The sequence below is a fragment of the Stegostoma tigrinum genome, chromosome 2 (genome assembly GCF_030684315.1).
Source record: "Stegostoma tigrinum isolate sSteTig4 chromosome 2, sSteTig4.hap1, whole genome shotgun sequence".
NCBI lineage: Eukaryota > Metazoa > Chordata > Chondrichthyes > Orectolobiformes > Stegostomatidae > Stegostoma > Stegostoma tigrinum.
Window position 1 is genome coordinate 30,373,311 of NC_081355.1, and position 13,328 is coordinate 30,386,638.

Below are 13,328 nucleotides of genomic sequence, written 5' to 3' on the forward strand. Positions count from 1 at the left end.
AGATATTGTGTCCCAACACAAGGTGTTGTGTTCCAGCACATTGTTACACTATGATATGGCGGACTTCAGTATATTATTCCAGTATGAGTCATTGTGTTCAGGTAGAGTATGCCAATATGGGGTTTTGAGTATCAAGCCAGTCATCCAACATGAAGTGTTGTGTCCAGCACATCATTCCAGTACAAGGTGTTGAGTTCCAGAACATTATTCAACGTGAGTTGTATTTCAGTACATTATTCCACAATGTGATGTTATGTTCCAGTAGACTGTTATAACATGAATACTATATTTCAGTGCAGTATTTCAACATGAGTTGTTATGTTAATTGTTCTAAAATGAAGTGCTGTGTTCCATTGTATCAATCCAAGACATTTGTTTCAGAGTTGTACTGTAAATAATTAAAAATGGATAGGCCTCACTCCTTCTGATACTCAAGTCACACCATATTAGTGGGCATCAATAAGCACATAAAGCCACCTAACTAAGCAATGCAACCCTGAACACTCCTTCTAGGCCAGATTTACATAATGCATCCCATAATAAGCTCTTTGTAAAGTGCAGTAATTTTCATACTTTCTGGAATATGACTATTCTTCTTTTATCACAGTGTAATTCTGCATGTTTTAATTGTCCTGATAACCATAGTACTGCTCCAAGCAACAATAAACTAGAAGTCATATGCAGCATTATCGAAACAACATCATCCATATTTAACAAAAGATAATAAGCCGCTAGGAATGTGTGACATCATAGACTCTGGAGTAGTCAAGGAAGGCATAGCTAGAATGATTCCTATTTTTCAAATTACCTGAAAACCAACAGTGTATTACACTCTTGAACACAAGGTGCAAATAAATTTTTCCCCTATTGTACACAGTAGGAATGATTTATATGACCTGCAAATAACGGTTATCTACAGGTGAAGCCCAGAAAATCTTGAATGAGAGCAAGCTGAGCAGGCATTTCACAATAGCAATAAATTCCACATTCAATTTAACTTCACATAGTTTCCTTAAAATACAAGAAAATGTATTCATTATGCTTTAATAACGACCATTACCAGCTTGGAAGGTGTGTTGATGTCAAAGATTGAAGTTAAAAATTACTGGCATCTCCAACTGTGCTATGTTCTAATAACTCACTGGGAAGCAGTTTTAAATCTCTAGCTTGCTGATTTTTGACATCTTCAATAGTGCAAGAATATAAAAATGTGTTACTGCTGCCAACAGGGACAGCTTTAGTCTCCTGCAAATCCTGTGATCACTGAGCTGAACAACTGATGACATTCACTAAGTTACAATTACTGTATGTAATGTTTAGGCTCTTATTGAATCTCAGTATAGAATAGGGTCTACATTAGCAGAAAGTGTAATCATAATGACTTAGATTCAAAGAAACAGTGTATTGCTCTTTGCCTAATGGATATTTCATACAAACATTTATCACTCTGAATAGTGATTCACTTCATTGCCAACTCTTTGTTTTACGACTTTCTCTTCTGCCACCACCTCTGGATGTGTGACAGACATCTGTAAATCTGAATGAGCTCACATTTATTCCAATAAAAAGATTTTGTCCCAATTCATTTTACTTCACAGACATGACCAGTTACTGCCTGTGTTATTTTCTTTCCTTTCTGATCAACATAGTGTGTTGCATTTCTTTGGTTGTTCCCTTTGTTAAGTCCTGAAAATTTTTATTTTAACAAGTAAAGCAAAGCATTTTTGCATCTCAAATGCTGATATATCTGATGGTCTGAGCACAGAAAATGACCTCTCTCCACTTCTATTACCCAGAAGCTGCTGTCTGCTCGCCCCATTTGTAACAGTGACCAAAAAGGTCAAAACCTGGGCAGTAAATGAATTTTGGCATGAACTCAGCAGCAATTATCAGCTTGCCTCTGTTCTTACAGTTTAGAAATACATTAACATTTAAAACTAGCAAAGCAAATTTTGTGACACCAAGAATTGAAATTTTCCATATTAATGGCCATGTGTCAATTTCATGGAGGCTTTCTCTCTGTGACCTCTAGCAAGGTATCTGGTGCAATCCTCCACAGCTCACATCATTTCGTATGCACCACATCCCTAGAGTGCTGTTCATGTGCTAACATGTAGTTACCAGTGGTGGGAAGACTTGCTGCTGCCAGGACTACCTGGCATTCCAACCACCAGCGCCATACAAAAGCCCAGCTATGCACCAGGTCAAACACTGGCAAGCAGGAACAGGCCTTCACAGGACACGTTCACAGATTGAAAAATGACTCCTACATTTACGGAATGGAAGTCTTTTCCATTGATGAAATTTATTTTGTTGTGATATGGTGCCCTCAACATGCTGTGTGTGCAGTCTGTCATGCCTGTACCTGGGGTAAACTGCCCATGTTGGCAAAGAATGCTGCCTGGGCTACACGCTTGATCCTGTTGTGAGCAAACAGGGTGAAGTAGTGTGATCTGGCACAAAGTGTACCAGTAACAGCATTGATATATTTTGGGTTGAAGATTGAGAAATCTCATAGCGGTCCCAGTGGATCCTTGAGAGCAGGAGTTTAATAAAAGTGTGGCATAGCTGCCACTTTGATGTCCACTTCAGTTTGTGAGCCCCACTGCATGAGACAATGCACTTTTGTGACAGAGCCCCAGGACATCTTCCGCCTGAACTACACCCCACCACCTGGAGGAAATGGCATTGAAAATGTCCTAAGGGGGCCTTCACCTGTGACTTCTTCTTGTGAAGGCTGTTAAGTGGCTGCTGCTGGTCCTAGGCTTGCTGGCATCTTTGTTCCTGCTCAGTCTCTCTGTGTTCTCAATATACATCTCCCGTAGCAAAACTGACCCCTGCTGTGGTTGGACCAAATATTTGACGGTGCCAATGAAGCTGCGTGGGGAATATGAGAGATAGAACAGGTCCTTAGTAATATGAACAGTCAGTATTTGTATCACACACAAATGACAGTTTAACATAGTCCTCAAAATGGTCAGACACGGAGATTCCAACAAGAAAGGCCATGAAAAGCCTCTGCACAGATTTTTGACAAATGGGCCTTAATCCAATGTATGTGGCAAAAGCAAATACAATAGGAGATTGTAAGTGTAGTAGGATTATTGAAAACTTGTGTTCCCACCTCACCATCCAAGAAAGGCAGCATTGCATATAAGATCATGTTGTTAAATATTTACAGATCAAAGTGAGAGGTAATCAGCTTCAAACCGTTGTGCAACCAGTGAGAACTTGGATTGTCTTTGTGAATTGTAGCCTGCAGATGACAATTTAAGGTCACCTATAATTAATTCAACTTCACAAAGATGTCTGTGATTAATTTCTATTTACCAATGGCATGGTAAAAATTGTCTGTGGCCAGGATTTGTATTTTACATGGTTGGTCGCTGCATGCATCTTCACATGGAGAATTCTACGATTATAGATATCTTCTCGCTGCTCTGTGTGAATGTCTGATTTGTGCAGTTGCCCTTGGAGAGCCTTACAATGCTCACAAGTAGAGCCTGAAACTTCAGTCATCCAACAAATTTCTACAATTCTAGCTGGATCTACATCAATGTTCTCTGTAAGCAAAGTCCCTGTACGTGCTAAATTATATACATGCACAAAGACCTAAGGACCTAAATAACTCACGCTAGCACTCCACGATGAAATACAGAAGAATATTGCTCCACAATGAAATGTAGAGGAATATTGCTGTATAAGCCAGAACACATCCAGCTACCTTATGAAGGTCTGCTGCAAGTCCATTCACACACACATACTGACACTGCACTCTTGACCCAAAGCCCAGCTATCTGGGCACAATCCTCACTTGTGAATTTAAAGCTGGAGTCATAGAGTTATACAGCACAGAAACAGACCCTTCAATCCAACTTATCCACGCCAACCAAGGTTCCCAAACTAAATTTGTTCCATTTGCTTGCATTTCTAAAATCTTCCTTTTTGTGTACCTCTCCAAACGTATTTTAAATGTTGTAACTGTACCAGCATATACCACTTCCTCTAGCAGGTAATTCCACATACGAACAACCTCCTGCATGAAATGGTTGCCGCTCAGGCCTTTGTTAAAACTTTCTTCTTTCACCTGAAATATATGTCCTCTAGTTTGAACTGTCCTACCCTAGGGAAAAGACTTTTGCTATTCACCTTATCTATGCCTCTCATGACGTTACATACCATTATAAGGCAACCCTCAATCTCCTACACTCTGGTGAAAAAAGTCCCACCACCTAACCTCTCCTGATAACTCAACTAAAATCCTCCAGGCCCAGTAACATCCTTGTAAATCTTTTCTGGACCCTTTCCAATTTAATATATCCTCCCTATGGAAGGTTGACCAGAACTACAAACAATGCTGGACCCCTTATTTTTAAACAGCAATGCCTAGCTCTAAATTTTCTTACAAGAGAAGCATCATTTCCACAATCACCCTGCCAAGATCCCTCTGGATTTTATATTTTTCAATCATGTTATCTCTTCCTCAATGAAACTGCATCAAAATAATTCCAACCTGTTGACCCTTCTTCTTAAGACAACACACCCATTCCAGGTATTAATCCACAAATATCCCCTAAAGTGCTTCCAACACATTTACATGCTTCCTTAAATAAGAAGAAAATCACTGTAAACAGCATGGCTTTGGGCAGGACAGTTCATGTTTTACTAACTAGATTGACTGACTGACTTTTTAAAGGAGGTGACGAATGTGATTTATGAATGTTGAGCAGTGAGTGCTGTTTACATAGACTTTAGTAAGGCTTTCAACAAGGTCCCTCATGGTAGGCTCATCCAGAAGCTTAAGACACATGAGATCCATGTTCATTTGGCCACACAGATTCAAAATTAGCTTGTCCATAGAAAACAGCGAGATTATGGAAGAGAGATAATAGGAACTTCAGATGCAGGAAAATCCGAGGTAACAAGGTGTAGACCTGGATGAAAGCAGGAGGCCAAGCAGCACCATAGGAGCAGGAAGGCTGATGTTTCGGGCCTTACCCTTCATCTAGGCCCAAAACGTCAGCTTTCCTGCTCCTATGATGCTGCTTGGCCTGCAGTGTTCATCCAGCTCTACATCTTGTTATCTTGTAGTGATGGAGGGGCATTTTTCAGGCTGGAGGTCCATGACTAGTGGTGTTCTTCAGGGATCTATACTGGGACCTCTGCAGCTTGTCATATATATAAATGACTTGAATGAAAATGTAAACAAGTGGATCAATAAGTTTGCAGGTGACACAAAGATTGGTGAAGTTGTGTATAGTGTAGAAGGTTGTCAAAGGATACTGTGGGATATAGATCAGTTGCAGATATGGGCAGAGGAATAACAGATGGAGTTACATCCAGGTAGGTGTGAGATGCTGCACTTTGGGAAACCAAATGTTATGGAAAAGTATACAGATAATGGCAGGAACCTGAACAGCAGAGATGTACAGAGGATTTTGGGGTTCAAGTGCATAGCTCCCTGAAAGTGGCCATGCAGATAGAAAGGGTGATAAAGAAGGCATATGGCATGCTTCTGTTTATTGATCAGGGAATCAAGTACAAGAATCAGGATGTCATGTTGCAGCTTTGTAAGACTTTGGTACACAATTCAGGAAGCATGTGGAGGTTTTGGAGAGCTGCATAAGAGGTTTACCATGATGCTGCTGGATTAGAGGGTATGAACTATAAGGAGAGGCAAGAAAAACTCGGATCTTTTTCTCTTCAGCAATGGAATTTGAGGGGAGACTTGATAGAAGCCTATAAAATTACAAAGTGCATAGATAGAGTTGAAGGTCAGTATCATTTTCCCAGAGTTGAAATGTCTAATAGCTGGGGCATGCATTTAGGATGAGAGGTACAATTTCAAAGGAGATGTGAAGGACAAGTTGTTTTACCCAGAACACAGTGCCAGGGTGGTGTTGGAGGCAAATATGATCAGGGCATTTAAGGGACTTTTGGATAAGCGCACAAATATTCAAGGAATGGAGGGATATGGACCAGAGGCAGGCAAAAGGAATTAGTTTTATTTGGCGTCATGTTAGTGCAACATTGTGGGCAGAAGGGCCTGTTCTGCACTGTTCTATCTTCTAGTAGAGTACTCCAGGTATGGTCTCACCTCCATTAATGCCCTGTTATACTGAAGCATAGCCTACCTACTTTTGTAATTCACACTGCAATAAAAATAGCATTTTACTAGCTCTCATAATTTCTTGTTTTCCCTACATACTAACCTTTTCATGATTCCTGCACCAGGGCACTCAGATCCCTCTGCAATCTCACAATGTGTTTTTTTATTCTCCCTGCCAAATTGGAGAATTTCACATCTTCCGACATTATACACCATTTTTCATATTTTTGACTGTTCTGTTAACTGGTTTATCACTTTGAAGGCTCCTTATATCCTTTTCATATTATATTATTTTACTTCTCTTCGTGTCATCAGCAAATTTGACCTGTATACTTTCAGTCCCTTCATCGAAGACATTTATGTAAATGGTAAAATGTTGAGGCCTCAGCACCAAGCCTTGTGGCACATCACTCATTACATCTTGACAATCTGGAAATTGTGACTTTATGACTAACCTATTTCCTGTTAGTTAGCCAATCTACCATCTGTGCCAATGTAACGCCTACTACAGCACGAGCTTTTATTTTCCATAATTAACTGTGATGCAGCACCTTACCAAATGTCTTTATGTACAGCATATATTATTTCTTTTAAGAATTGTAATTATTTGGATAAATGTGATTTCTCTTTCGGTAAACCATATTAACTCTGCCTGGCTACTTGAAATTCTCTAAGTGCCTGCATTATGCCTCTAATAATAACTTCTAGCATCTTTCTAAGATAGTTGTTAAGCTAAATAACCTGCAGTTTTACTATTTCTGTCTCTCTCCCTTTTTTTTGAACATAGCAGTTGCATCTGCTTTTTTTGTAATATAATGGAATGTTCCCTGAATCTAGGGTACTTGCCAATGCATTTCTGACAGTTGATCTCTCCACCCACCAATTGACATGTCACTGCATGACATCCACTTCCAGAAGTTGCATGACTAGAGAAAAAAAAGCAAGCTTTCAACAACCTCTAACATGTTGCATTGTATTTCAACTTGGTCCAGATGGGCTCTGATTGCAGGTTAAAGTAAGATTCCGGTGAATATAATAGCACATAATGTGTGAAGCCAATATGTTACAGATATGGAAACATAAGCGGCTATTCAGCCCCTCACATGCTTGCAGGGTCTCTGCATGAGCAGCTCAGCATGATCTGCTCCTCTGCACATTCTCTGTGCACCTGCAGTTTTTATTCTTCACACCCTCATCTAACCTAATCCCTGCACAAGGAAGAAAAAAATACAGCAAATGCTGGCATGCCCCAAATCCAATATCCAAGCAGTTCAAGGTGACCAGAAGCCTTGGAAACAAACTGCAACCATGCAAGTGACCTCTTGTGCCACTGCCCTTGGAAACAACCAATAATATTCTGGATACCCCAGAGGTGCAGGTTCAGAGGCTGAACTACAGAGTAACTTCAGGAACTACACAATAAAGCAATAATGATGAGTAATCAACCTGAACTGTCTAAACAGAAACCAAAAATGTACAACTTCCATGTGGAATGGGAACATGAATTTCTTTTTACAAGGATACAGGTAAGAGGATTTTCCTTATGTGCCACCAAATTATATCTATCAGTAAAAAAGGGAATTTGGAATGAGACGCCAGAACGAAGCACAGTAATTTCAAGAATAGTCTTCAATTGAACATCAAGCTTCAGACAAAGAGTTGATAAGCTGATAGACTTTTCGAAAGCTCAACCATAATTTTTTTTCTAAGCCAGCAGCAAAAATTAAGGCCCACACTGAAAAATCATTTTGTATTTGCTGTCCTCTGGCAAAACAAAAGAAATCATTCAAAGTAAGCATAGTGATTAAAGAAGCAATGATTACGGACACTGACTCTTTATTCAGAGACTTTAAGAACAAAGAAGAACTAATGGCAATCCCGAGCATGCCACTTGTACTGTGCTTCCACAGTAGCAGACAACCAGAATATTTTGTCCAAAGATGTCTTTCAGCAACTACGGAAGGACTTAAGTACTGTGAATGCTTCTCACAGCTGTTCAATGAATCCAGTGGCATGACTGCCACAGAGCAGGAGATTATTTGTTTTATGCAGTTTTTAAGGATGTAACAACTAAAGATCTTCTTAACCTTTTGGCCCCTAAAGAAGAAACAAGACATGAGGATATTTACAAAAAATTTCAAATTTCAAATGATACTTGAGAAAAATCATTGCAATCAAAAAACGGCTTTTCATCACAACTGATGGTGCACCAGCCATGCTTGGTGCAAATGGGGCTTTGTTACATTTTGCACAAATGATTCCCATTTCCCTTCATTTGTCAATTACTACTGCATAATCCACTAGGCAACATTAGCAAATAAAGTTGTGGACACTTCTCGTATAATGACAGCTGTTGCTAAAATTACAAACTTGATTCAAGCAAAAGCCCTTCAGACTGTTTGTTTAAATCCTTAATGGATGAACTCAGTGCTGCCAATGGTGAACTAATTCTCTGTGCTGATGTGAGGTGATTATGTCGAGGGATGATCTTTCAAAGTTTGTTTCAGTCCTGATGCCTGACATTTGTCTTTTTTTTCTCAAATCAAAGAATGAAGTGCACAGTTAACTATCACAATGCGTGGTTGCTCTGCATGAGGTTCCTTACAGAAGTAAGCTTGAAACTGAATGAGTTGAACTGTGGGCAAAGGACAGACGCTTAGAACATATATGATCAGTGTTCTGAATGCATTCTAAATGTAACTGAGTCTGTAATCCTCCCTATTAAAAAAGTAAAATGCTGCAATAGTTCCCTAATCTGGGGGAAACACTAGAGAGAAAAAAAATCAAAATCAAAGAAAAATGGATGCACCCAGAAAACCTGAGAGCACATTTGAGGAAGTTAGCAAAGAAAATCAATGGGCAATTTCAGAGACTAGCAGTGCTGGAACAAATTATCATATTTGTCTCAAATCCATTCACTTGGGTAGATTTTGATGGGTTTGCTACCAAATTTCATCAGATGTTTGATTTAAAAAGCTGTGGAGTTGACATAGAAATTTTAAATGTATAAAATGATAATGAGCTGAAAGTCAGATCAAGGCACAAAGATTTTTAGACACATGTAAACAGAGAAAAATACCAACTCCTATCATCTTGTGCTTTTAAAGCAAAAGCTTACTTTGACTCCATACATGGTTGAGATAGCATTCTCTTAAACAAAGATATGTCCAAATCCAAGTTTCAAGCCAAGCTCACAGATCCCCATTTGATGGACTGCATTTGACTAGCAACTGAAACTAAAACCAGACATCAAGGCACTGGCTGATTATGTGTATTCACAGGTACCATTGAGGGACCCCCAAAAAAAATAGACTTTGTTTTAGATGTATACACCACTAAAAGTAAACTCTTTTTTCAAGGTAGATCATGTTACACGTAAGTCCAAGAAGTAACTTTGTAGTTGAAAAGGGTGGAGACCTCCATTTTGTAGTGAAGGCTGATGTAAAATAACTGTTCAACTCCTCTACCATCTGCTTATTTTACAGACCCTCGGCTTACTTTCTACCAAACCAACTCTTACTTTGTTAACTTACGTTTAAATATTGTATTGTCAAAATCATATATGAATCGCAGTGCTTCACGGAACATTCTCCCAGTTGCATGTATTCATTAACACTTTCACTCCATACCACTATAAACATACTGCTGTCATCACTGGTGGACTGTCCAGCATCAGGCATGATCTTGGATAGCTCAAATCCTCTTGGATTGGTTTTCTAACTCTGCTTCAGAAAGGTGATGAAGAATTCTGATGTAGAACATCAACTTGAAGCACGTCCAACACAATATTCAAATAACTTAGCAGTATTGGTTGTCGAAAGAAAGCCAATAATTCTGAAGACTAGGCAGTGGGGGTAATGGGAGGGCAATGGGGGGTGAGTTTATTTCCACACCTCATGAAATTGAGGTGTGGGCAATCTTAAACATTGTTTTCCATAGAGAAAGTCTTTGTCATTACAAGTTAGGTCCTTGTTCATAGCGATAACACAAATCCTTTACACTAAATAGTAACAGCCGCTGTTTCAATATGTACTTTACACCATTGAAGTACTTTTACATTAAACCATTGTACAATAATTCAGCCAATGTCTCTGCACTAAATTGTTCAAGTTGTTAACATCTATAGCAAACTGTATCACATCCCATCTTCTTCTTAGTGTCCTGTTGAATTTCAACATGCTAACTCCAGAGACTCCAATATACGCTTCAAAAGCCCAAGGATTTTACCCTGATTAAGTAGTCATACTAAATAAGTAATAATAAATGAGTTTAATTCAAAAACCTGAGTATTCTGAAACTAGTCTTAAAAAGGAAATAGCTTAGAGTCATTTGAACAAAATATAAGAAAGCAGAAATGTATATAAGATCAGTAATTGCTCTAAAACGTTTAACACACTAAATCAAAATTGATGCATGTTTAATATCTGATGAGCTCCATTTAAGCATCTACTTTCAATAATACTACACAATCCAAATCATCCACTACTCACATTTCTTCAATTCTGACAAATTTTATTCAGACCATTTTTAATGCTGAGCTGATATAATCATAGAATCCCTACAGTGTGGAAACAGGTCCTTTGGCCCAACAAGTCCACACCAACCTTCACAGCATCCGACCCAGACCCATCTGCCTATAACCTACCCAATCTACACATCCCTGAACACTACAGGCAATTTGGCATGGTCAACCCACCTAGACTGCACATCTTCGGACTGTAGGAGGAAACCAGAGCACCTGGAGGAAACCCACGCAGACATTGTGCAAACTCCTCACAGACAGTTACCCAAGGGTGGAATTGAACACAGTCCCTGGTGCTGTGAGGCAGCAGTGCTAACCAATGTGCCACCGTGCTGCACCCTTTACGTTTATTTCTTGGGGAGACAGGAGCTGATACGATATCTCCACATGTTCCACAGGCTTTGAACACAAAAGATAAATTGCTTAACTCTTACACGGAGCAGAAAAAATGTCAAGTAGCCTTTCAATTCCTGCATTACGTAGAAATGCATCTTTGGTGAACATTGTTACAACGGAGGATGGCCGAAGCCCTCTGATAATTAAAATAAAACACAGGCCCCAATCTGTTATGACAGAAGTAGGGGGTCCCTTCTAATAATTCCCCCCAAAACACAGAGAGAAGTTCACCTTTCCCCTTGTAATCTGTTAAGGGTGGTTAAAGGAAAGAAAATCCCTGATCTCCACTTTACAAGTAACAAGAAACAATTTATTTGTTTAACCCAACAGTGAACAGATTAACAAAATTGCTAACAAACCAACAATTCCTCCTTAGGCTACTAACTACTCCCTAATTGGTCTAAATTCTAGTGGAATGCTGTTTAAATAAAGACAAGTACCACTAATACAAAGCCAATTAATAAGAAGCAGTAAATTATAACTGAATCTCTCCAAGTTCACACAGACTGTCTTCTGGAATATTCTGTCATCTCCAATCTCTTCACAAATGCCTTTCTTCCACTAGTTCTGTTGTCAGGGATGTTTTATTTCAATAATTTCTTCAATAAGGACTTTTGAGCTAAAATACCAGGGTATCGTTGATTGACTAGATGGGCTTTCTCTGAGCACTGAATGGTGCTAATTCTGGCAGGTGCAGTTGTCTCTCTCTTTCAGATGGCAGTAAGCTCTCTCCAATTTTTCAAATGCCCTCATCTTATATACTTGTAATGACACAATCAAATTCTTATGACATGACTGGTTTCAGGCTGTCATCACCATCGGTTTTTAAATTTAATTGGCTTTGAATCGCTGAGTTCAATTTTAAATTAATTGGCCTAATTCAAACTTGTTGTCATGACATCAAAACAAGACTGCTGTTTTCCCTGCCACCTGGAAGGATTTTTTTTCATACACTTGTCTCACTTTTTGAGGCTCTTTGTACTGGAAACTTCAGCTGTTTCTGACAGACATACATTTTTCCAAAATTTCTGAAAGCACAAATCTCTTAAAGGAACCACACATTTTAGCATCCTGCCATCCACCTCACATTTTCTGTATGCAACTTTATAACAATATAATTTACAGCAATTGACTTTTGCTTCCAGTAAACAATTAACTAAGATTATTTCACTTAAGTTGAACTCACCCAATGGTTCCGTGAGCTTATCCAAATGTGTAGTCAAGTCAAGCATCCGAATCTGAAATCAGCTCAGTGCCAAATTAGTGGGTCTCTGTAAGCTTGGTGGAAAATTGAGTTCAGTGCCCTTGGTGGGAAACAAAGAGCAATGGCCAAGAGTCATACTCTAATCACTATCCGGTGATCCCTGTATGTGCATATATGAGCTCATGTTGAGGGTGCAATCAACAGGTTTGCCTTGAATACCTTGAACTGCACACTTCAGTGTGACTTAAACGATTAAAGTCCATTTATAAAAGGACCAAAGGACAAGGTGAAGTCTGCATCCTAGGCAGGAGCGAATGACTCTGGGAGAAGAAGGGAGAATTGGGAAACTTGTTCCATAAGTCAACAGGGGGCAAGGTAATGCATTTCACCAGCCTTTCTCTGGGTCTAGTTTTAAATCTGGATAAAACTCACAGGGGCTTATTTTGACATTGAATACCAATGGATCAGTTGGCCATTGTATATCTCTCCAGAATTCTGCTGACTTCAACAGAAATAAAAATTTGAAGTGATGTATGTTGGGCAGCTGATTTAATTTTCAGTGATTTTGCACAGTGGAAGGTTTTAGGCCAAGGTTACATTGATGAGTTCAGATTATTAGGCATCAAACCCTGTTTTAAAACCTATAAAATGCAGTCTACTGGCACAGAGTATAAATGTGCACAGATAACCTATGGCAGAAAACTTTAAGAAATGACTTTTACAGGAGTCAACCTTACATACCTCAAAAATGTCCTTTATCATTCAAGTTAGCCCATTGTCAAGTTGGACTCAATCACCATATTCTAAAAGTGGGAATTAAGCCAGTTACTGATTCTTTTATTATGGATGACTGGGGATAACAATAGGGGAGTTGAAAAGCCGACCTCAATTTTAAAATTATGGTGGGCATGGAGGGATTAGGGACATCACTCAGCTTTTACTGGACGATTCATCATTCATACTTTTGATATAAGTTTTTGGTCCTAAAATATCTATCTTTTACTAATGCTTGCTGAAAGTGGGAAAATTGAACAAGAAACAAAATACCCCATTACTTTTTTGAGTTTCTGTAATCCATAAACAAAATGTTTGACTCC

The 13,328-nt window shown here is 39.0% G+C and overlaps 1 long non-coding RNA gene across 5 annotated transcripts in view; it reads right to left on the minus strand.

Moving 5' to 3' along the window:
- The window catches only part of LOC125461253 (uncharacterized), a 233,377-nt gene that overhangs the window by 210,812 nt on the left and 9,237 nt on the right, over nt 1-13,328 (minus strand). Inside the window, exon 3 of one of the 5 annotated variants that reach the window (XR_007249447.2) lies at nt 12,214-12,331. The exons of the other annotated variants lie outside the window; for them this stretch is intronic. This is a non-coding gene — a long non-coding RNA (uncharacterized LOC125461253). The remainder of the gene's footprint in view (nt 1-12,213; nt 12,332-13,328) is intronic. 5 annotated transcript variants of the gene reach the window in all.